Source organism: Balaenoptera musculus, chromosome 9, assembly GCF_009873245.2.
Source record: "Balaenoptera musculus isolate JJ_BM4_2016_0621 chromosome 9, mBalMus1.pri.v3, whole genome shotgun sequence".
Lineage (NCBI taxonomy): Eukaryota > Metazoa > Chordata > Mammalia > Artiodactyla > Balaenopteridae > Balaenoptera > Balaenoptera musculus.
The window spans coordinates 62,131,765-62,157,945 of NC_045793.1; the positions used below are offsets into that span (position 1 = coordinate 62,131,765).

The window sequence follows — 26,181 nt, forward strand, 5'->3', positions numbered from 1 at the left end:
CTTGGCCTCCGCTGATGGGAAGGGAGGGATAGAGAAGGTGCACTGACTCTTAGCTGCCTCAGTCCAGAAGAGATACACACAACTTCTGCTCATGGGTCATTGGCCAGAACAAGTCACACGGCCCAACCTAACTGCAAGTGTGGCTGGGTCATGTAGGAGAACACCTGGAACGCTGGGGGAACACTCATTGTCTTTGCCATAAAACTATACAGGGAATGAGTGTATAAGTTACACTAACTCCCAAGGTGTGATGTTTGTTAGATGATAAATCCAATGAGAACCTGATCTCATTAATATTAACGAGGGGGCACTCCGATGTCTTCCTATCTATATGCAAATTATTATAGAACGGCTTGATTGCTAAAATTAGTGCTGCTCAAGGGCTCACCATCAATCTGGTAGTTCCCAGAGGAGTACCTCACATGTGACCCCTCTCCACCAAACTAAATTGCTCCACGTATAAAACTAAAAGGGAAGTGGGAGTTTTCAGGGGTAGTCTGGGAAGGGGAGAGAGCAGTGAGCATTCCAGGATTTGGAAAAAAAGGAAAAAGATTGAGGAGAGGGTCTCAACAGAGGGAGGGAGGCCCAGCCATATGGCAGCTGACAAGAGCCCTGGAGAAAAGGGTGGCTAGTGATTTATCCCCCGTGTCAGGACAATGATCGCTAATATCCAAGTTTAAATCATTCTCAATTCTTTCCTGAGCTGTAGTCCTGGCTACACCATAAAAGATACTAAAAGTCTGCTATCCTAGAGAAAGGGTCAGGCCTTGGGAATTAATGAGGGTTGGAATAACTGTAGAGACCTTGATCCCACATTTTCTAGAGCAAACTTACTATCTGGTCCTATATTTTACAAAAACTCACATCTCAGGCCAGGTGTCCCAATTTTTTATTCAAAAAAAAATTGTCACTGGGAAAATCAGTCCTGTAGGAAAAATGGAAAAGAAAAGACTTTTCTGGGTGGGGGGAAGCCCCCATGGAGAGCAGATGACAGCACAGACTTGAAAGTAGGTCCAGGCAGCATACTTTCATAGCTTTTGCCAGCAATGTTTAACAGAGACAAAAATCTTTCTGTATTTTCACTATATTGTATTTGCATCAGTAAATCCTAGAGGAACACCAAAGAAGCTTAAAAAAGAAAAAAAAAAAAAAAAGCTACCGGGGGCAGGGAAAGGGGGGAAATATGGCAGACAAAGGCAGGGGTAGGAGTGAGAATTTTCACTATGTACCTTTTATATTATTTGATTTTTAAACCATGTGAATATGTTATCTATTCAAGACTGTAAAAGCAATTAGGAGAAAAAGAGTCTTCCAACCACCACAGCCTTGTGTTCAAGCTGCTTTGGGAGAACAAAAGAATCGAAGCAGAACTCTTGAGTGAAGCAGTGTGGAAAGTGGACAGTAGTCATAGGAAGAATGACACTGTCCACACAAGCAGGAAATAGGAGCAAGAAGTGACTAAGGGACTTGGGAGTTTCTGGCTCAACTCCTCATTCCCTAAAGCTCTGGAGCTATTTGTAGGGAGGAGATGTTGGGCTTTCATACAATGTGGAATGGGAGCTGGACACTTTGAAAATTTGGACCTAAGAGGAAAGGGTGGCCCTAGAAGAATGGGAGGACTTGCAGACATCCAGGTGGCAGACACTTGGATTATACCAGCATGACACTCAAGGCCCATGACAATTTGACCTGATCCTTTCTGGGTCTCACTTCTCTCCTTTACGGGGGCACTTCTCTCATTAAGGACCAGTCCAGGCTAAATGTTGAGGACACTAGACGAATGAAAAACTAAGATGCTCACAGTCTGGCTGATAAAAACTGACTTATAAACAGCAAGGTGTTACTAATGCTCTACTAGGAAAGTGTAAGTTTCCGTGAGGGCACAAGTGAGGAGCCCAGGGAAGGATCTGTGCCCAGGGAAGATCAGGGAATGAGGCTTCACAGTCAAGGTAGAGCTTGAGCCAAGTCCTGGGAGGTGAATGGATATACCAGGAGGTGGGGAGGCGAGGAAGGCATTCTTGGCAAAGTAATTTGTGCACAGGCTCTGAGGGATAACACAAGGTGGGGTTTAAAATCTGTGCTGTGCAAGTGACTCTACATGGTAAAAAGGTAAAGAAAGGAGGTATTGAGAAATGCAGCTAGAGAAGCAAGAAGAGAGGCCTTGTGTGCCATGGACTTTATCTTAGACGGTGGGGTGTTAATAAGGATGAATCAGAGATCCTGCAGATATTTGCTAACACTGGCTTTATCAGTGAAAACTGATTGGGTCTACTGGAGGGACGTGAGACTGGAAGTTGGTGAGACGAGTTAGAAGACCATTGCCAATGAGAGAAGAAAGTTGGAGAACGCCTGAAATGAGGCATTCACATTACACCTTACCATTCTGCTGTGACCGTGCTACCTGTGAGGCCTTGAGCAAGTTACTTCACATCTCTGAAATTTTCATCTGCCAAATTACCTGCTTTACAGTTACCATGATTACTTGATTAAAGGTAGGAACTATTATTCCCCAAACACACTATAAGCCAAGGACATCAGTACCCTCACTTCTGGGGAGTCACGGTGCATTGTGGGTGTTTTCGTTACCTATTGCTGCATGGTAATAAATTACCCCAAAATGTAGTGGCTTAAAACAGCAACCATGAATCTGTGAGTTGTCTGGGTGGTCCTTCTGGTGGTCTCACTGGGGTTCCCTCATATGGCTGCATTCAGCTGGTGGCGAGGCTATCCTAGGAGTTCTAAGGTTGTAGCTTCATCCTCATGTCTGGGGCCTTGGCAGGATGATCAGAATGTCGGGACTTAACTATCTCCACATGGTCTCTCACTATTCCATTATCTAATCCAAGCTTTAAATGTGGTGGCTGACTTCCAAGACAGTGAAAATGAAAGCTCAAGACCTCTTAAGTTCCAGGGATTTACTGCTATGAAACAAACCATCCCCAAACAACTCAACCATTTATTTGATTTATTTGCTTGTGAGTCTGCAATTTGGGCAGTTTAACTCTGCTCCACGTGGTATTGGCTGGGGCAGCTCAACAAAAGCTACAAGATTCAGGGTGCCAGGTTTCGCTCACATGACTGACACCCCAGCTGGGGTGACTGAATGGCAGGAGACTGGCTGGGTTTCTTTCTCTCCACTCCCTCTCTCATCATTCAGTAACCTAGCCTCAGCTTCTTTACATGGAGGCCAGATCCCAAGGGGGCAGAAAAGGACTCTGCAAGGCCTTTTAAGGTCTAAGCCTGTAAGTCATGCTGCATCATTTTCACCACATTCTATTGGTCAAAGTATGTCACGGGGCTAGTTCAAACTCAAGGTAAAGGAAGTAGACACAACCTCTTGATGGGGGCAGATAGGAAAAGTCAAATTGTAAAAGGGCACATGAAATGCGAGGGGTTAGCTGGCTATCTGGAAATGATCTAGTCCAGTGGGAAAGCACTAGTTTGGGAGATCTACACACTTGGTTACAGATTCTCGTTCCACCACTCCTTAACCAATTTCTCTCAAATTTAGTGAACTTAGATTGACTGCCCAATATCTGGACTATCTTTCTAAGTATGGGTTAACCCCCTTGTGAGCACAATTTTCTAGGATCCACCACCAGATATGAACACCTGAGGAAAGATTCTGTGGAAATCGCTCTCTATACAGAATTTAATGATGCCTGGCATTAGTAACAGAGGAAAGCACTCAATAAGTATGTATGTGTGTTGAATTAATAAGTAATAATAAATAAATAAATAAATAATAAGCAACAATATTAGCTATTTACCATATACCAGGGACTGTTCTAAACACTCTAGGTATATTAATGATTCATTTAAGCATTACAGCCCTATGAGGTAGGCACTATTATTCCCTACTTTCAGGTTAGGAATCTAAGGCACAAAAGGCTAAATAGTTTCCCCAAGATTATGCAGCCAGTGTGTAGTGGCCCTAGATTTGGATCCACTTGATCTGGCTCCAGAGCCTTGCTCTGAAACACCAGGTTTTGCTGCCTCTGTGAAAATGTAAACTGCTGTGAAGACAGGATTGAAAACTGAAGAAACCATGGACTTGGAAAGGGATAATTATCCCAGACATCAATCATATAGAAGCTGGTTAAGAGTATACAGTCTTGAGTCAGATACATAGTGATTTAAAGTTCAGCTCCTCCCAGAACTACTCCACTACTTTGGATGGGATGCTCTCCAAGTCTCAGTTTTCTTATCTGAAAAATAAATCTAAGAATATTACCTATTTCATAGGACTGTGGTGAGGCTCGAAAGAGATAGGGCAAGTACAGTCCTTATCTTAGTTTTCGTATATAATGAAGGATCAGTGAGTATTCACCATTAATCACATAGATAAGGAAGAGGGAAATGAAACAGTAAGGCAATACTTAAAAGAAATAAATTAGGGGAGGATGCAGGTACATGTACACTTTATAATGATAAAATTCCATCCCCCCCCAAAGTTCTTTTTTTTTTAACTTTTTATTGATACAAAAAACCTAAGAAGTTGAAAAAGGAAAAGCAATTAAAGCTCTTCATTAGTAAGTCAAGAGAAATTTGAGCATTAAAAATGTTACTGAGCATTAAAAATGTCATTCTTTCATCAGGAATGCTGTATTGACCTTCTGGAAGAGGTAGATTATATCAAAAAAGTTTTTAAGGGGCTACTACAAGAAGAAAAAAAGGTTGGGTAAAATAGAAAAGCATTATATATCTCAAGAGTCAAGAGGGCTATTCAATGAGCAAAACACAGAAAATGATAGGTCTATAAGAAAGGAAAAGAAAGAAAACTGCAGCATGCTAAAAAGGTTAACACCCATTTTAAAATTAAGATTTAAGAACACTATAAAGAAAATCAATATGTAAACACCAAGTGATGAAATGTTTGAAACCTGTTAACACAGATTTTATTAAAAGTTCATGCTAGCTAAGTTGAATAAGCCTGTGATTGATATCTGATGAAAGAAAAGTCACAGACGTGGTCACTGGGGTTGTCTACATAATTTTTTTTTGGCACATCAATGAAGGCTTTACTAGAAAATTAGCAAAAACTTCTGTAGAAATAGAAAATGATGCATCTTAAACTTCATTGGCAAAGATGACAGCTGGGAGAATCCTCCTGGAATTCTGCTTTGTCCTTCCTTCGCCCTTCCTTCCTCCCCTCCCTCAGGCAAGGGCAGGGGGAAGAAGAATCTGAATGACAGCAGTGGTGGTGGGGCGGAGGTGGCTGGGAAGCTTCTGAGGCTACTGCTTACTTGTTTCTATCACACAGAAACACAACCAAAAAAGGGTTTGCTTTTCATGTAGAAATTAGACTTTTTTTTTTTTTTGCTTCAATTACAAATACAAATTGAAGTAGATTATAAAACTACATAGATCTTTCATGAAAGGACTCTCATAAAAGAATTGGCTCTACAAGGCTCTACTAGACTAGAAACTCTACAAGGTACACAGCGTTCCTTTCCTACTTCACATGTTCACTGCAGCTCTGCAGATTATAAATGATCCAGCAGTATAAGCACTTTTTGGAAAAGCAGCAGAAAACACAATATTTTAGGTATAAAAGCATAAGAGTACTTTAGAAAGAGAAGATAAAATAATATACAAGGCTACTTGACTTTTGTTGGCTAAAACAATGGGATTGATTCATTCAATCATTCGTTCAGCAAATATTTGTGAAATACATAATATGTGCCAGGCACTGTTCTAGACACTGGGGAGACAGCAGTAAACAGGATAAAGTTCCTGGGACTTCCCTGGTGGTGTGGTGGATAAGACTCTGTGCTCCCAATGCAAGGGGCCCAGGTTCGATCCCTGGTCAGGGAACTAGATCCCACAGGCATGCCGCAACTAAGAGTTCACGTGCCACAACTAAGAAGCTGGCGAGCCACAACTAAGAAGCCCGTGAGCCTCAACTAAGGATCCCACCTGCCACAACTAAGACTAAGACGCAGTGCAACCAAATAAATAAATATTAAAAAAAAAAAGATAAAGTACCTGTTCTCTTGAGCTTTGCATTCTAATGGAGCAAAACAGACAATAAACAGAAGATATATAAAAAGTGTTTTGAGTTCTATAAAGAAAGAAAATTCAGCATAAGAAAGAAGGAGAGAGATTATGAGTCTTTTTAGGTTTTATCCTCCCCCTTTCAAAGGTCTATCCCCAGACCAAGAACCTGGCAAACAGTAAGTACTCAATAAATCTTTGTTGAAGGACTACCAGAGCTGTCAGTGGTCCCTGGTGAGCACAAGTCTCCAGGGTGTTTGCTCATGAGCATTCTAGAGTGTGACAGGTCACAGGGACCAGTGCAACAGAAGAACCTACAAAGGAAGCATAAAACTTCTGGGGCCCTCCTCATGTGGTTCCTGCCTGGTGAAGACATTCCTCTACCCCTAGAAGTGACCCCAGGAACACAGGGATGGGCAGGCCTCCTCATCTGGCCACCACATGGGTGGTGAAACAATACTCACTCACAGAAGGTGTTTTCATTATGCACTTCCTGGGTCTCAACTAATCCCCAGGACACCCTACCCCCTCTCCTTTAGGCCCTTGGGCACAAAAGATCTCCTATTTCTCTGAAAACAGAATTACACTGCCTTTGAGTAAGGGCCCAGAACTTAGAAAAGCCAGTTTATCTTCCCTGGAGGATAAAAGGGCCCAGGATTTAGAAACTTTGAAGGACAAAGACTTTCTTTTATCCACTCTCAACAATGAGTGTGTGTGCGTGTATTAATACCTACGATTCTACCTTTCCTCACCTAGTCACCTGCCCCTCCCTTCTTCAGTGGGCCACCACCTTGCTAATCCTGTTATCTGAACACTTTCGGAAATTTAAATGGTGCTGGAAATCAGTGATATAATTGAATCAGATTTTTTACACAAACAATAATGAGAGAAGATTTGATTTTTGACCAAGGGCCTAAGGAATGATCAGGAAGACCGTGTTTAATCAATTATAAATTATATAGCAATGCCATAGGAGTTTATATACCTAGATGGAGGCTTGTAGCCACAAATCTAATACATTGATTTTTTAAATTTTCATGTCAGTTGAAGGCTACAACATAAATGAGCTTTTTACTAATTGAAGAATCAATCATTTCTATATTTAAAGATAGATACTATTATTAAAATGCTCATTGCACTAAAACGTATTTTTAATTGATGGTTCTTCCGAGAGAAGTTTGGAGACAGAAGTACCACATTTATTACAAAGGGCAAAATAAGCTGACCGAATTGTTAAAAGCTGCAAAGGTGGGACTTCACTGACCAAGAAACAAGGGAATTTCCATGGTCAGGAATGGATACAACTTAATTAAAGATAATCAGACAAGCTTATGGTTATGTTAAGTAATAAATCAGAAAGTGACTCAAGGTCAAGTGCATAGAAACAGATGGTTCCAAGAAAAGTAGTTGCCTAAGGAGGAATAAAAAACGGGATAACAGGGGCTTACCTACATAATAGCAATATACATTAGCTAGAAAACTATCATCTCTGCTATTCAAATATGGCAGTAAAACAAACCTGATACCACTGTTACGCATATCTCCAGAAGGAAAGACGTAAATCTAAACTCACACAAATTTAAATATACACAATATAGATGGAAACTAACATTTGAGGGTTTTTTTTATACCAGGCATATCCATTATCCTCTTTCATCCTCCTCAAAACACACTGAGATGAACATTAACTTATCCATTTTACATGTACTGAAATTGTCTCACAGGTCTTGTAATGGACCCAAGTTATAAAACTAGCAAGCAGTGGTACACGAATTTGAACCCAGGTCTGCCCAATTCCAAAACCCTTATTTATTACACTCCATGACCCAGTTCTTTTATGATCCCAATTAAACAGGCCCTGGCATATGAGACTCAGGCAAGGGTTCTGGGAGCCTGGTGTGGAGTAGAAGACGACTGAACTTTGGGCTGTGGAGTCAAGAGCCAAAGATATCAAATAACAACAACAACAATAATAATGATGATAATTATATATCAGATACCAAGACAGAATGAAGAGCCAAGAAGACAGTGCAAAAATTTACCAAAAAGACGCCAGTGCACCAAGAGGTACTGGTCTTCTGTTGGACACTCTTCCTTTCAAAAACCCCTGGAAAAAGAGGGTCTTTAACACCCAGAGGAGTGAGATGGGATAGAAGGAAAAGCCACCATCACCTGAAGGATTAGACAGTGTTGAAACCCATTGTACAAATAACCACAGGAAGCCAAATGTCAGGGAGAACTGGGGTCTTTACATCTCTCGCCTGAGATAATAGTAGTAGTAGTAGTAATAATACTACCAACAACAGTAGCAGCCACAGCAGCTAACATTTGTTGAAGGCATAACTGGCAAAATGTATGTTAAGCAATTTGCATACATTACATAATTTGATTGTTATATCCCTCCAAGGTGGGTGTTTTTTTTTTTAATCTATTTTATATGTAGTAGTGTGTATCTGTTAATTCCAAATTCCTAATTTATCCCTCCCTGCCTTTCCCCTTTAGTAACCATAAGTTTGTATTCTATGTCTACAGTGTTCTTAATATTCCCATTTTACAGAGAAGAAAACTGAAGCTTGTGGAGCAATTTGGTCCCAGAGCTCTTAACCACTACATTATAGATTCTTAGTCACTGCAATATAGATTTCCTGTAGAAAGACCCTATCCTCCGTAGGGAAATTTCTGCTTTTAACAAAAATTTTATTCTATTTCTTGATAAATGATATCCTGGTCTTATTCTGCCAAGATTTATTATCTCTAATTTTTTTTTCACCCCAACTATTTAAAAATGCAAGAACCATTCTTAAGCTGTGGGCCATACAAGAAGAGATGGTGGGCTGGAGTTTGCTAACTCCTGTTTGGAGAAAAGATCATGATTATTATCACAAGTAATTTACACCACACTCAGTGAGTGTGTGGGGGTGTGTATGGGTATGACTTCCTCTCTAGTGTAAACACACTCCTTTTGGTGTGGCTATATTAAAAACTAGTCAGATGTTCTATGATGGTACTCACCACTTTTTTAGACCCCTAGAAGTGATACTAACAGTAATATAGCTAACATTTACAAAAGGATTAATAGATGCCAATGTCTGTACTACAGTGATGTTTATGCATTATTTCATGGTGTTCTCACAACAACCCTATGAGTTAGGTACTATTATCTTTTCACATTTTATGAGAAAACTGAGGCTTAGAGAGGTGAAATAACTTTCTTAAATGACTTGGTGGCTAGTGACAGAGCTGGGAATTGAATCTAAGCAGTCTACTATCGGAAACTTATTGCTATTAGTAAAATTTTAAGTTAATTCAATGAACCATCTGAGACTAATCCGTTTGTACTAGTTCAATAACTAGATACACAATACACATTAATATTCAAACTAAATATCTTTGGCCCTTATCTCTCTATCACAAAATCAAGAAAGTTTTTATTTCCTCCCCAAGGGGTTTACTTAGGATTGGGGATATATTTGACAAAACAAAATCTGAAAATCTGCTCTGTCAGCAGAAGCTCTCCTAGATGTGATCTTACTTGCTTTTGTATCATATATGCAACACCTGGGTCTGCCCTCTGCTACATAGTGCCTCCGGTCACCATGCCTCTTAGGCATTGCTATGAATGCGGCCCCCTAGCTCTGTTGGACCATGGCAATACCATATGGAGATGCCAAAACTGGATGTGGCTCTGGGGAAGAGAGAGGCCTGATCTATAAGGCCAAACATATTTACCTCCAGTTTACTTACTCATGGCTACTTTCTCCTCAGCACACAGCAGTTCTCTCCCACTCTCATTTCCTCTTTTTCCCCACCCAGTGAAAACCCCATCTGATGACACTGCCTTCAGGTTTCAAGAGGTACCAAGGAGCTGTAACTAATCAGCTTGGCAAGTTTAAGATTTATATCAACCAAATATAAAGGGAGAATAAATTAGGGACAGACAAAAGTTACACTATGATGTTAAATGACGTGAAATCATGCAATGCTCAAGAAAATAAAAGGTAAAGATGATGAGATTGTAAGTGAATTTTCCCCTAATTTTTCTGTAATAGATAAATTGTAAATTTTTGAAGTTGATGAAAAAAAAGTTGTGGCCCAGTTTTCAGTAAACATTTTACTATGGGATACAGAAAACAGGACTAGTTTATTTTGGGGAAAAAAAATGAATAATGCTATTTAAAGGTTACACTTTGTCAGTGAAAGAGTTTTTACTTTATTTATTTATTTGGCTGCACCGGGTCTTAGTTGCAGCGCAAGGGATCTTTTAGTTGTAGCATGTGGGATTTTTTAGTTGCAGCGCAAGGGATCTTTTAGTTGTAGCATGTGGGATTTTTTAGTTGCAGCATGTGAACTCTTAGCACGGCATGTGGGATCTAGATCCCTGACCAGGGATAGAACCCGGGCCCCTACATTGGGAGCGCAGAGTCTTAGCCACTGGACCACCAGGGAAGTCCTCACGCATGAGTTTTTAAAGAGAACTTCACTAAGCATCAGAAAACTCTGGATCTATTTCCTGGCTCATCCATGGTCCATTTGTGCGTCTTGGGCAAATCTTTGACACGGTTTATTCATCTTGATCTAAAAAAATTTTCTCAGAACTAAGATTCTTCGATTTCATATTCCTAGCTCTCTGTTAACTAGTAATATGGATGACCCTTTCCTTTTCCCTACCACGTATATCCTGAAATACGTAAGTTTATTCTTTAACCCATGTATCCATATATCTATCCATTTGTTAAAGTAACATTTATTGGCAAGTTATTATGTGCCTGACACTTAGCTGAAGCATCTCCTATGATCTGTTGGTTGTCTGAAGATTGTTTTCTAGGTAGATTTCTCAAGGAGCAACATTCCATGAGTTCTTGCATGTTCACAACTGCTTTGCTTTTCTGTAACTTTTATACTTAAAAGCAAGTTTGGGTATGTATAAAAATCACTGTTTGATATTTTCTTTCCTTGGTTATCTTAAATATGTTTCCCTACTGTCCTATGCTGTGGATCAATCTGATGAATATATGATTTTATTTTTCCTTTATAAGTGACTTGATCTTTGCGCCTGAACATCCAAAGAGTTTTTTCTTTGTTGCCCAGTCTTACCAGAGTATCTATTGGTGTTGACAATTCTGGGTTCATTTTCCAATGGACCATGGATGGTGTGCTCTTTCAATATAGATGTTCGATTTTTTTTAATTTTAAGAAAATCTTGCATTATGGATTTTTGTATTTGTTTTGTTCTATTGCTTTTATTTTCCTCCTCCAACATAAATTGTACTTATGTTGGATCTTCTTTTCCTGTCTTCTGTATTCTTTTCCTTTCAAATCCTTTTTTTTTCCTTTTTTTCTTTCTCCTCCTTTGTCAACTTTATTTCCCAAATTCTGTTTCTGACAATGGTGGACTAGGTTGTTTCAGAACAATGTGAAGGTATTTGAAGAATCCTCACTCAGGCAGTGAGGATTTATGGGGATTTTATCCAGAAAATAAGGGAATCCCAGTGCCTGGTACGTGGCATTGCTTTCTTTCTTTTTTTTTTTTTTTTAAACGTTTCTTTAATTAATTTATTTATTTATATTTATTTTTGGCTGTGTTGGGTCTTCGTTTCTGTGCGAGGGCTTTCTCCAGTTGCGGCGAGCGGGGGCCACTCTTCATCGCGGTGTGCGGGCCTCTCACTATAGCGGCCTCTCTTGTTGCGGAGCACAGGCTCCAGACGCGCAGGCTCAGTAGTTGTGGCTCACGGGCCTCGTTGCTCCGCGGCATGTGGGATCCTCCCAGACCAGGGCTTGAACCCATGTCTCCTGCATTGGCAGGCAGACTCTCAACCACTGCGCCACCAGGGAAGCCCGGGCTTATTTTTAAATCAAGGAAACAGTCACTGATTCTCCATTACTCCATTGTCTTTTGACTGGCTTCTAAGATTATAGTTACTTCTGATGTAGTTTCTGTTCAACTTAGTTGAGTGTTTATTAGCTTTCCTAAACATTCTTTTAAAGTATAATCAGCCTCTATCTAAGAGGTGCCCTCATTCTGATATTACTTTCATTTTCCTCACCAACTCTCTTCAAATTATGGCTTCCTTCATTAGCTAGCCTCAGAGTATGTACATATATGTTCTGAACAATTTTTTCAATCAATGAGATTCTTTTTCCTTTAAAATTAGACTTCATTTGAGAACTTCCTTATGCTAAAATTGCTGTATTTTCCTCCTAGGCATGTTTCAAATTGTTCTTTATATTTCAGGAGCCTCAGTTAGGATGCTTCCTTTAATATTCAAAGGACTCACTAAATTGAAAATGGTTTGCTCAACTTATATTGCATTAACTTTGAAGTACACTCCTTCCAAATGAAAATTGGTACATTCAAGCCTGTTCCCCTCACACTGCTGCAAACATATTTCTCTGATGAACAGAGGAAAATTACTACATTTCTCTGCGATTTTGTAGACTCCCCTCTACTCTTCAGAACTTATTAGAATGCCCCGTTCCTTTTCTCTAAAGAAATGAAATTAAATGGGGGGTGGCAGTGGGGAGAGTGGTCTCTAGTCTCCAGGAATCTACGGCAGGGCTCTGTACTTGACCCTGTTCAGTTTAATTCAATCAACATTCAACCTTCCATGAGTACCTCCTATGTGCTAAGTTTTGTGTTAAGTAGAAAAGATAAATAAGAAATCATCCTCCAAGGGGGCACTGGAGTTAGATGTGGGTTAGAATCCTCATCTATTGTTCACTAGCAGGTGACCTGAATTAGCTATTTGATCTCACTGAGCTCAATTTCCCTATCTGATGAGTCCTACATGATACAGCTGTTGTGAAAATTTAACATATATATGCTTTATATATTATATAAACACATATTTTGTATACATATATAATACATATGTACATAGTTGTATATTTGTAGACATGTAATATATGTAGCCATATAATTTTTACAACAGCTGTATCATGTAGGAAATTGATATGTATATAGTAGGCAGTACTCAATAAATGTTTCTTCCTTTTGGATAATGTTATAATATACTTGTAATTTGAAAACATTTCTTCCCCTTTTACCTCTGCAACCACAAAAAATGGCTGTTACATACAGCCTATTGATTTTCTTAATGAAGTGAATTAAAATGGATTATGTTTTAAGATACCACTCCCATCTCAAATTGTGTGATATTTGTAAAATGTATTGAGACAACAGTAGGGTTCTTGATATGAGGTCATAAACTCCTAAGGGGTTCAGGGAGTTTTTGCACCTTCTGAAATTGCATGCAAATTGGGTATATTTGTGACTTATGCATTTTTGGAGGGAGGGAATTCATTGCTATTACCAGATTTTTAATGGGACTGAGAAACAAACAAAAGTCAAGAATCATGAGGGTGTTATAAAATCACAGCTGGGATTCACAATAGATTATATACTTTTGGAAGTCACACACTGTCTACACAATTTCCTTTTTTATAATGCTTAGCACAGAGCCAGAAAGAGTTAAGAATGTAAACGTTTTTTTAAAAATGATAGTAATAGTGACATTACCTTCTCTACTAGGAGTGGCAGGTATAAAAATAAGGACTAAAAAATCAAAAGAGCCAGGCCAAATACTGAGAGCAGTGAAAGACCAGAAAACAAAGAAAAAGGAGAAGAGAAAAACAAAATCCCCACCCGCCCCCCAACCAAACAGAGGAAGAGGAAGAGAGGGAGGAGGAAAGAAATAGATTGGAAGAGAAATAGAAATGCAAAGGAGAAGAGGGAGAGAGAAAGAAAAGAAAGCGGGCTGTTCATTGGACTGGGGTAGTTTGTTCCTTCCCCTCTGGCCCCCCTCCCCAATAATCTCTTCAAGACAAATGCTCCTTAGAGAAAAAGAAGTTTTACAGACTGAATGAAGGTGCATGAACTTTTAATCTTAGCTTAATTTGATCATGATGCTTTGGTAAGTCACTGTTTTGCCACCTGAATTTTATTTATCTGCAACACCTAGATCGTTAATGTTAGTAAACCAGAAGAAGTCCCCTATCTCTGTGTGAGGTGTATTTCAAAAACTCATTTTAAGGTGATCCAACTTGAAGTATGGATGCATTTTCCTAAAGAAACAAGGTTAAAACAGTATCACAACAGTTCATATAAACATACTTAAGATATAATGGCAGAAAAGGGAACAGGCCTTTCAGTCAGCTGGGAGTTTGGTAAGCTGGAGCACAGTCTCTTTTCTCATTTCCTTTCTCACACTCTAGGGAGCTTTGTACTCACTCATGTTAATAAATTGGGGGATGTGTCTGTACTTCAAAGATAAAAACCAACAACACGATAAATGGCCATTTGCACATGAGAAGCAAAACTAGTTAACTTTCCTCATCTTTATTCTATCCTTCAACTCTTTCCTGCCCCACATGGGCATGCTTCTTGCCCCTAGAACCTCTCCACATTTTATACAGAGTACAAATTCCGGTCTCCTCACAGAACTAGAGTTCTGGTTCTTCTCAACTCTAGAAGTTTCTTTCTATTCTGTTTTTGTATACCATCTTCAATTTCCATCTAGATCTTTCAGGTTTCAACTATAAAGTGTTATCTTCCTACTTACCAGCTTCCACTTTCCATCCTTAACCCCTACCCCTGTCTTTTCCCCCTATCATTTATATCCTTGACCAAAGTCTAATGTACATGGGAATAAGGAATGTGATCTTGACTGATAATGCTCTTACAGTTGCTTAAACTCTATTTAAATTGCTTATATATTATGGCTTATTATTTTTCTCTCAATACTAATTGCTTCTTCTGATTAGTGCCGTGTTTGTATATAGAGGCAGTTCTGCCCAAACAGAAGGAAAAAATTCTGCTTTCCCTCTGTCATCTGCTAACATTGTTCTCAGGGACTGGTTTCTCTGATACAATCCCTGTAGCTACTACACATTTTTGGACATGTCCTTGCTTTAGGTTTTGTTATAGGCTGGGTTCCCCAGAGAACAAATTCTGAAACAGAGATCAGAATACATACAGCTTATTAGGGAGTACTTTTGAGATCAATGCCTGTGAAAGGGAAGAGAAAGAAGCAAGATTGGACAGAAGGAGAAACTGAACTATGATGTAGTCTTAACAAAGGCCTTAGTCAACCCCATGGGGAACTCCGACGGAACGGCCCTAGAGAATATTACAGGCTGAGGTTGGGAGGCTGGTTTTTATACCCCTGTGCTAATTAGTCACTGGATGTGCGTGCCCTGAAAGAAGGCGTGGTCTTGAGTTGAGGCAGGTAGCTGCACCTGAGGCAATTCCCTGAGAGGGTTGGCAGCTGAGGGTTGTATGTTGGCAGCACTCCCAATAGCTAGGGGAATAATTCTTTCAGTCCTGAAGGGAGATCACAGCAATGCATCACTACATCCACCTCAGGTTTGCTGTCTTTGATCACATGCACAGTATTGTTTTTATCATTTAATACGTCTGGAGTGAGTCATCATAAAATACCCCAGAAATGCCCCCACTTGGTGAAGATTAACCTTGCCTGTCAACTTTATTGGGCACTTAGGTATTTCCTATAGACCTGAGACCCTCACTAGAAGGACCAAATGGTGTTTGGGAAGTTGGAACTTAGAGTCAGGCTGGTGTTTTTCTGTGAGCAGGACAAGAAATCACAATAGTCAGCGAGAGAAGATGACCAGATAACTGAAAGACAGAAGCCAGGTTAGGAAGGAGTGAAGACCAGGTTGTGCCCACTCATCTGTATAAGAGGATGGTGATCCTTGCAAAAGCAGATCTGGGACTAAATAAAGCTCTTTTACGGGCTGGATTTAGCCAAAAGGCTGTAGCTTGTAGATACTTCATTTAAAAGATTAGCATTAAAAACATGCGTCAGGAATCTTGTTGGTTTCATTTGCATTCAGCAGGACAAGATTTCTATCTGTGTGACCTTGGGCAAGATTCTAAAACTCTCTCTGTGTCAATATCTTCATCTAGTAGATGAATGTAATAATAGTAACTGTCTTATAGGGTTAGGAATAGGTGATAGTCCAAGTTCAACACTGAGTAGACTGGCACTTATCAGGTTCAGTAAGCAATTTTTGGAATTGTTATTACTGTTATATTTATCACCATATTGAGTTAATTGAGTATTTTCTGTCAAGCCACTCTTAGCCTAAATTTTGGAGGCAGAAGAATAAGAAAATATTTCGAGTTGTTAAAATTTTAAAACAATAATCAAGGAAAAAGTTGTATGAAGTTTCTTTGTGCTATTTTTGCAACTTTTCTGTAAAGTCTGAAATTATGTCAAAATAAAAATTGAAAACAAAAAGCTCTCTGACTTATTTTGCTGGGATTATTTGGGATGGGAGCAGGCATATAGGAGCCTTGACTATTTTTACGCTGCTTAGTTTTATGTAATTAGACCCCTTTAATTTATCCCTTAATTTTTGTGAAAATATCACTCTATTCCAGTCATGTTTTGGGGAAAAGAAAGAGTTTGTGTCCATATTTGGGTCAGAGAGAAAAGGGGAACATCATATTCATGGGGTACAGATGAAATGCAAGCAGGGGAAATTAAAGTAAGAAATCTTCAAGAATGAGGTGAAAATACAGGAAGAAAGAGCCAGAAAGGCATGTACTGCTATATTTTTTTTCTTATTCCCTTCCTGGAGATTTTTCTTTCCTGGGGAAAAATGAATGATATTTATAAGCACCTACTGTGTGCCAGGCACAGTACTAAGTGCTTTCACACGTTATCTGATTTACTCATAACAATCCTGTGGCAAAAAAACACATTATTGCCATTTTACAATGAGAAAAACTGAGCCTCAGAGAGAATAATTAGGTTTCCCAAGACCACATGATAAGTGAGGGTGCCGAAGAGAGAGTGCTGCATCGGTTTAGGGTCAGATTGGGTTAAAGGTCCATCAGCAAGTGAATGGATACACAAATTGTGGTATATTCTTATAATGGAATACTACTCAGCAATAAAAAGAAATGAACTACTGATATATGCAATATGGCTTCATTTCAAAGTAATTATGCTGAGTGAAAAAAGCCAGATAAAAAACAGCACACATTGTACGACTCCGTTTATGTAACTCTAGAAAATGCAAACTAATCCATAGTGACAGAAAGTAGAATAGTGGTTGCTTGGAGATGGGGTGGTGTGGGGAGTGGCAGGAGAAAACTTTTGGGGGCAATAGATATGTTCACTATCTCGATTGTGGTGATGGTTTCGTGGGTGTATACATCTGTCAAAATACCGTATTATATACACACCTTATGTATGTATAGTTATTTCATGTCACTTATTCCTCAAAAAAGCAGTTTTTAAAAACTGGGTTGGAATCCTTGTTATACTACTTACAAGTGTTTAATCTCTAAGACTAGTTTCTTTATCAGTTAATAAGGTTGATAACACCTACTTCAGAGAGTTGGTATGAAGAGTAAAATAAATCAGTTAGTTAACTGTTTAGTACAGTGCCTAATATAATAGCAAGTAAGTAGCAAACATTATGTGACAAGTCCTAGACTCTGAGTTCTTCCTTCTTAGAGCTTTTTCTACTTTAGTTAGTAATGTTAGTCATTGTTATTTTTATTTATAGCTATAATTCAAACACATCAACCTTACTCCAAAGTCCAAGATCTTTCCACTAAACCACACTAAACCATGACAAATTTTATGATCTGAGTTAAGGAATGTCATCCCCCAATGGGAGTCTTCTGCATAAAAACAAACCAGCTGGTTTGTTGTAAAGCCAAGTTTGTCCAAGTTGTGGCTATTGTAGTCTTCAGCTCCAGAATTTCTCTTTAGTTCCTTTTTATAATTCTCTTTATTGATATTCTAATTTTGTCCATACATCCTTTTCCTCATTTCATTTAGTTCTTTGTCCATATTTTCCATTAGTTCTTTGAGCATATTTAACACAGTTGTTTTAAAATCTCTGTCTAGTAATTCCAATGCCTGGACTTCCTCAGAGATGGTTTCTACCAATTTATTTCATTCCTTGGGAAGAGCCATACTTTCTTGTTTCTTTGTATGCCTTGTGATTTTTTTTGATGAAAACTATTCAGTTTCTATTGTAATATGGTACCTGGAAGTCAGATTCTCTCCCTCTCACAGGGCTTGCTACTTTTTGGTTGTTGAAGGCTGTAGCAGTCAGTTTGTTCAATGTTGTTCCCAAACTACTACTGCAAAGACTGCATTCTTTGTCAATGTGGTCATTAGTCTCTGTTCCTTAGCTTGTGTTCAGCTAGTGTTTTGATAGAAATTTCTTTGAAAGCTAGGAACCTATAAGTATTGGCAAATTGGCTCTGATCTTCAACTTGCCAGGCTTGCATTGTGCCAAGGGATCAGCCTAAGGAAAAGCTTAGGGTCTTCTCAGGTGTTTTCTGAGCATGTGTCTTACCCTGGGCATGTACACGGCTTTCTAAATCCCCGCGTATACACAGTTGCTTTTAAATGTCCTAATTTCCCAAAGAAACTCTCCCCAGTTTTTGCCTTAGACAGTCTACTGTATGTTTCAACCACAATCTCTGCCCCAAGTGTCTGAGGATTGTTAATTTGGCTTGCAGTATTTTCAAGCTCTTTCTCCTGAGTTCTGAATTAGGGGAGACAGAGTGGAACACCTAGCATCCGTCCTTTAGGTTGTCCCCATATTAGTCTGCTTGGGCGGCTGTAACAAAATACCACAGCCTGGATAGCTTAGATAACAGAAATTTCTCCCTCACAATTCTGGAGGCTAGAAATTCAAAAATCAAGGTACCTGCCAATTTAGTTTGCCTTCTCACTGTGTCCTCACATGATGGAGAGAAAGAGAGAGAGCGAGTTCTGGTGCCTCTTCTTCTTACAGGACACTAAATCTATTGAATGAGAGTCTCACCCTTATTGCCTCATTTAACCTTTATCACCTCCTCACAGGCCCCACAGTCACATTGGGGATTAGTGCTTCAACATATGAATTTTGGGGAACACAATTCAGTGTACAGCACCCCCCAACAGATTAGAACAGATTTTACAACAATGTGTGAACAGGGTCAGTTTTGCTCCCTCCAGAATGGAAACAGTCCCACAGTGGGAACATGGGCTGTTGCCATTCTAAGATAGCTGCCTTTTTATGACTGCAACAGCTTTATGACCACTGCTGCTTTAAGACTGTTGCCACTTTAAGACTACTGACATTTTATAAGACTGTCCCCATGCAGGGGCAGAGGTAGTGGAAGGACAAGTAAATCACTACAAAATCTTCCTACCTTTTTTTCACAGCTATTTTGAATTTAATGGGCAGAACACTTCATAAAATAAAGATAGCAGAAAATCAATTTGATTGGGAAATAGCAGGGCTGATAAACTTTGCCACATAATGTACATTACAGATATCAAAGTTTTTTCTATTACTTATGAATAAACCAAATTATAAAATTTTAGGGAATTCCCTGGAGGTCCAGTGGTTAGAACTCTGTGCTGTCACTGCTGAGGGCACAGGTTCAATCCCTGGTTGGGGAACTGGTCACCTCTCTGGAGGCAGCCACTCTTTCCAGTTTCTTATGTGGCCTTCCAAAGATGAAACTGCACACCTCAGATTGGGATTCTGAACACAATCACACCTCAGATGGGACTCGAACCCAGTTGCACTCCAGATTGGACTTGAACCCACAATCTCCCAGCTGAAACCACACACCTGGTCTCAGGACTCAATGCAACTCGGGTTCTTTAAGTCTCAGCACAGAAGGAATTCAGCGAGAGGCAAAGGGATAAGCAAGAAGTAGATTTATTAATATAGGACCCTTGTGAAGGATATAAGCAGGCAGGCAAGAAGGCTCTGCACTGAGGACTAAGCAGGAAACCAGATTTCTTTCGGGAGATACACATGCCACAGACAGAGTGTGGGTCATCTCAGAAGGCGAGAGGCCCTGGAAGAAAGAAACTCTACAGAGTGCGGTCCATCTCAAAAGGCAAGAGCGGCCCTTCCTACTATTTTGAAGTGCCTTTTTATTGATTCAGTGCTCATTTGGTTGCTGTAAACTTTCAACTGTTTTCCAGAGTTCTCAAAAATTGATTCTGACTGTTTCTGCTTGTTTTTTGATGTTTCTGTGGGAGAACAAGAGCGGGAAGCTTCCTACTCTGCTATTTTGCTCTTTTTATTCAGAAGACTGAAGCTTTTGTGTTTTTCATAAGTTTTATGTTATTCCTCAGACCAAAGCTTTCAAAATGCTTTTTAATTCTTATATATGAAAAGAACTATTTAGATCGCTCTTAAATGAAGTGATGAAATGTATTCTAAAGAATGGAAAAATTATCCACTCAAACTAACTTAACAATAAAAAGTGTAACTTAATATAAGAATACAGTGGAGGGATTCATGGAACTCAAGAGCAGTCGGGCCATCTGCGGAACGGGTGTCATGAAAAGTCTGTGAGAATCTAAAAAATGACACTCTCCCCTTTCTTTCTCTGTTTCTGTGAGATCACCAAAGCTCAGGGTCGTTTCTCTCCTCAGATAGTCTGCTTCATTTCTCTCTCTCCCTGTACAATGGGTTCCCCTTATCTTGGGTTCACACGTTTGGGTTACAAGCCCCTGTTTGGGTTACAGTTTCAGGGTTCAATAGAGAGAAACTAAGACCTCTCTTCCAATTCCAAATTCTCAGAGGAGAGAATCTGATTGATTCAGATTCCTTCAAGGATCAAACTCTATCCAATCAAGAAGGGAGAAGGGTCCTATCATATAAACATGGCTGTAGGGACCAAATCTCTAGATGGGAACTGGAGGAAAAAGGAAGAGGAAGAGGGTGCTTTTCAATGGATGATGGACAGAAACCCAACAAAATATCAACCCCAATCCATTCTTAGATTTAAAAACATTTAAATACAACTTAAAAGAAAGAAGAAAAAAATTGTGCCACGTTATGCAGCTAAAATTTGTAAGTCAGTTCTTTACAGTCACAGAGGTAACAAACGCATTTATAAATAATTTACCGCTTACGGATTTTAAAGCATCACCTACTCCATTTACAACAAATGTTTTCTGCTTTTGTTGAGCCACCAGGGAATATAATTAAGGAATATTCTGAGTCTTATTCCAGGAAACTAGAGGAACACAGGGTAACCCCAGGGAGCCCAACCTTCTAAGTTGAGTATTTCTCTGGTTCCTCAGTGCTCACAAGGCAGTCTCTGCTTTCAAGCTAACATGTTGTGAGTCATGCTGAGTCTTCTTCCCTTGAGATTAAAAGTATTTTCCAGACTTTCCTTTTTTCTTTATCTCCCCCTCTGCTCCGTTCTCCACCTTTATCCCCTTCACGTGTCAGTCAATCCAGAAAGTAACACTAGCCTTTCCAACTGTCTCAGAATCTTGGTTGATTTTGTGAAGATGTAGCTGCAAGGAATAAAAACTGTTTGGAAAATGCTCTCTTAGGTTCCACAGAATGAAAATACTGTAACCTGGAAGGAATTTTCAATATGAGATGAGAAGCTCCGTTGGAAAGCACACTATCTCCAGAAAAGAAAGCTCTGTCTCTTTTTCTACGTTTCTTCTTCCTATTCAAGTGAATAATGATGGGAGGTAGCCAGGGTCAACTAAAATCACAAATAATCTGATATCTAGAGGAGTCAGTAGTTTCAGCTGATTTAGAGTCACAGCTGAATAGCAGAAAACAAGAAAGAAAATACAACAAAACCAGGAAGTTTCAATAATTCATCCACTACATTATCAAGACTTGAATCTTACACTGAAGCTCTGTCTTACTCATCCTCATATATTTACCTCTGGAGTTAGTCACACCGCCAAATTGTGCATTGTCTCTAATTGCATATTCTTTACCTCTGATGTTCCATTATATAAAGCCTTCCCTTTCGTTCCCAAGTCTTCCTCTCTGAAAGAGAAAGACGTGTATTCTACCATTTATTTTCTTGCTCTTGGGTGTAATTTTGCTCTAGAATAAACGCTTACACTCAGACCAAATTATTGGTTAAATGTATGTTTATTACTAAGTATCTTTAACTACCACTGTTACCATAAAGAGGGGCACACACCCAACCGTAATTACAAATTAAGTCCTGAAAAGAGAAAGGAGCCAGTCATAATTATGTATTCTTTTTTTTTTTTTTTTTTTTTTTTTTTTTTTTTTAATTTTATTTATTTATTTATTTATTTATGGCTGTGTTGGGTCTTCGTTTCTGTGCGAGGGCTTTCTCCAGTTGCGGCAAGCGGGGGCCACTCTTCATCGCGGTGCGCGGGCCTCTCACTATCGCGGCCTCTCTTGTTGCGGAGCACAGGCTCCAGACGCGCAGGCTCAGCAATTGTGGCTCACGGGCCTAGTCACTCTGCGGCATGTGGGATCTTCCCGGACCAGGGCTCGAACCCATGTCCCCTGCATTGGCAGGCAGATTCTCAACCACTGCGCCACCAGGGAAGCCCTATGTATTCTTTTTAAAGTGCAATCATATTTCAACAGGCTAATAAAGTGAGACCTGACATATAATAACTTACCATCCTGCCATACTCTTAAATCCTAACTGCTTACTATGAATGATGTTAATATTTTACAAAGGTACACAGTAAAATCAGTTATTAGTTATCACTTCCTGAAAGAAAAATCAATGTTATACACACCTAAAATATTTAATACTCAACTGCTTAAAAATAAAAAAGGACAGGGCTTCCCTGGTGGCACAGTGGTTAAGAATCCACCTGCCAATGCAGGGGACACAGGTTCGAGCCCTGGTCCGGGAAGATCCCACATGCCATGGAGCAACTAAGCCCATGCACCACAACTACTGAGCCTGTGCTCTAGAGCCCGCAAGCCACAACTACTGAGCCCACATGCCACAACTACTGAAGCCCACGCACCTAGAGCCCGTGCTCCGCAACAAGAGAAGCCATTGCAATGAGAAGCCCACGCACAGCAAGGAAGAGTAGCCCCCGCTCACAGCAATTAGAGAAATCCCGCACGCAGCAATGAAGACCCAACGCAGCCAAAAATAAATTAATTAATTAATTAAAAAAAAAAAGTAGGATAGACATTACAAACCTAATGTAATTAAAAGAATGATACTGTCACATATAATCACATTGACTACCTTTTGAGGCCAGTCAGGATTATTTCCCCCAATTTATGGATAGGGAAATTGAGATTTAGAAGGCTTAGGTGACTTGCTACTCAGCTAATCACTGATAAAACTGGGAGCAGTATTCATGTCTCAAGGGTTCCATTGCTTTATTCACTATATGTTTCTTCCAGGATTGTCAATGTTCAGATCTCAGTAAGATTCACAGTTGATCTCCCTATGATCATGTCAGAAAAACCTTACATAACACAGGTGTCAGGGATCAAAAATAATACCAGCATTGTATGTTACCCTTTAAGTGAAAAAGATATATTGATTCAACTGTTTACTCGTTCAAGCAACAAATTTAAATACCTACAAATGTGTCAGGCATTGTGCTAGGTAGGCTCTGTTATACCCAGCTGTAGTCGTTATCTTTGCTGCACAACAAATTATCCCAAAACTTAGTGGCTTAAAACAACAAACGTTTATTACTGTACAGTTTCTGAGGGCCTGGAATTTGGGAGTGGCTTAGCTGAGTGGTTCTGGCTCACAAACTCTCTTTGGGTACAATAAAGATACTGACAAGGGATGCAGTCATCTGAAGGCTTGACTAGGGCTGGAGGATCTGCTTCCAAATTCACTCACATGACTGTTTTCAGGAGTCCTCAGTTCCTAATTGGCTGAAGCCTTAATTATTCATAACATGAGTCACTCTGTAAGTTCCTGAGTGTCCTTATGACATAACTACCTTTCCCCAGCGAACAATCCCAGAGAGAGAGCAAGAAGAAAGCTGGCATATGTTTTATAGTCTCTCTGAGAAGTCACACTACAGCACTTCTATATTCTCTTCATGAGTCACTAAGTACAGTCCAAACTCTAGGTGAGGGGAATTAAGCTTCACTTTTGAAAGAAGAAGTATGAAAGAACCTGTGAACATATTTGAAAACTACTACACCAGTAAATATAATTTAACTTATAGAATTTAATCTAATTATTACAAAAAGATTTGTTAATCTAATTGTAATATTTGGGTATTTAAAGGAAAACTAAGTTTATTAGAGAGTGGTTTTTTGTCGTTGCTTGTTTCCATTTTGTGCCCCCATTTTCATCTTACCCTGTCCATTAAAAAATTCTACATGTAGTGCTAAATAAATAATGACTTTTCCTATCTTTTTATGTCAATTAGGACTTTCATTCAGTGCTTATAACGGAAAACCCAAACAACAAGACCTTAAAGAGGAGGAATTTATTTTCCCTCACATAACAACAAATCCAGAAGTGGGCAGTCCAGAGCTGGGTAAGCTGACCCTCCAAAGCAATCATGAACCCAGGCCCCTCTGGCTTCCTATGCTATTATCTTGTTCTTGCGGTTGAAATAGGGCTGCTCCACCTGTAGCACCATGTCACTGTTCCAGGTAAGATAAAGGACAGGTATAGGTCCAATGGCTAACAGGAAGTTTCTTCCATAAAATTTTGAGCCTCTCCTAGCAACACCTACTTTCATTTTGCTGACAGGTCACATGGCTAAACCATGACTTATTAGAGACTGAGGAAGTAAATATTTTTAACTGGACACACTGTCACCCTGAAAAAAAATCAGAGTTCTGCTAGTAAGAAAGAAAGGGTTTAATTAACTATCAGTGTCTATCACCCTGCTCCAAGGAGCCTTGACACACATTATTCTGCTCCAAGGAGCTTTGACATACATTTACTGAAACACCACACCAGACAGACAAACATACTGTCCAAGGTTTACCTGTGTTTCAAATGGGAGAATCTGGTCATTTTGAGTCTCACATATAAATTATATTCAAAGTAATCACACTTTCTTTTTTCTAGTTGATAATGAAGAAAAATTGGCTGACATGAATGTCATTTCCAGGAATTTATTCAAGGTGACAGCTGCACAGTTGTGCAAAGGTACGTGCATTAAGAAGCTCATCACAGAGTTGTTTAAAATAGTAAACATTTGGAGAAAAAACAGAAATGAATCAATAGAATACTGGTTAGATAAATGATAGTATATCCACTTAATGGACACTATGCAACTTTTAAAAATTATGTTATTCATGATACATTGTTCAGTGAGAAAAGAACTGTGTACGTAATGAAATCCAGTTTATCATACATTGTATTTATATATCTTTATGTATTTTTTATTCTTAGAGATGTCTGGACGAGTATAATATGAACTTTTAAAAATGGTTACCTCTGAATTACGGGATTTGGAAAATTTTTTTTGTATTTGAATAAGTATGTATTGTTTTCATGAAAATAATAGCTATTTTCAAAAATACCCTGAAGGGTAGGAGGGGCTGATTTGATCTGGTGTTGTTTGTATCAACATACCTTCTTGCCACTAAGAAAATTATCTTAGACATGCTATATCTGAGCTTATCCTTGGAAGGATTTCTTATCTTTGCTCACTGGAAAAATATTATTCCTTATTCATTATAAATATTAATAAAATTAAAATAAGAATTCTGAGGTGTTTTGTTTTGTTTTGCTTTCTAGTTGGAACACTTTGACCTCTGAAGGGTCTCTTTTCCCTGTTTCACAGCGGCTGTGGAAGGAAAGGGGGTGAGGCTGGGGAAGAAAGAAAATGATGGAGGTAAGGATCCAAGAGAGAAGTCTGGAGGCATGGGCCCAGGAAAGAGCACTAACCTGGACATCAGATACTTGCACTTCTCTTCCAGAACGGGCTTCTCAGTTTATCTTTCTGACCTCAGTTTTCTCATCTGAAAAAATGAGGTTTGGATAAGAATCTAGATGTGTTAAAACTCTTTTGGAAGATTCTTTCGGATTTATTAACCGCATATCCTGCTAAACTACACTAAAGCTGAATGTAAATAAATTAAAGAGGGGTGGCCAACAACAATACCTTACTAACGTTATTATTTCTCCCGGACATGTTAAGTAACTTGCCAAGGCTACACAGCTAATAGGTGGAGGGAACCAAGATTCCAGCCCAGAGGCCAAGGCACTAAAGAACTGCTGAGGAGGGCATTTAAAGGAAGCAGGGGAGCTTTCTCACCCTCAGGCTAGGCCTTGTAAACGACGGTTAACACCAGTAAAGTCAAGACCTTACCCCACCTCCTGACTGCTGTGGGGTTGCCTCAATCGCACCAGGACTCCTCGCTCTAATCCAAAAACAGTTTTCTGATACAAAGTCCCTTTGCCAACTAAAGGAGGGGGGCGGTGAGGTT

At 39.4% G+C, this 26,181-nt stretch overlaps 1 long non-coding RNA gene across 1 annotated transcript in view; it reads right to left on the minus strand.

The window, feature by feature from the left end:
• Positions 1-26,181, minus strand: part of LOC118900985 — a 114,600-nt gene that overhangs the window by 87,976 nt on the left and 443 nt on the right. The window contains exon 2 of the long non-coding RNA XR_005021263.1: positions 25,640-25,713. This is a non-coding gene — a long non-coding RNA (uncharacterized LOC118900985). The remainder of the gene's footprint in view (positions 1-25,639; positions 25,714-26,181) is intronic.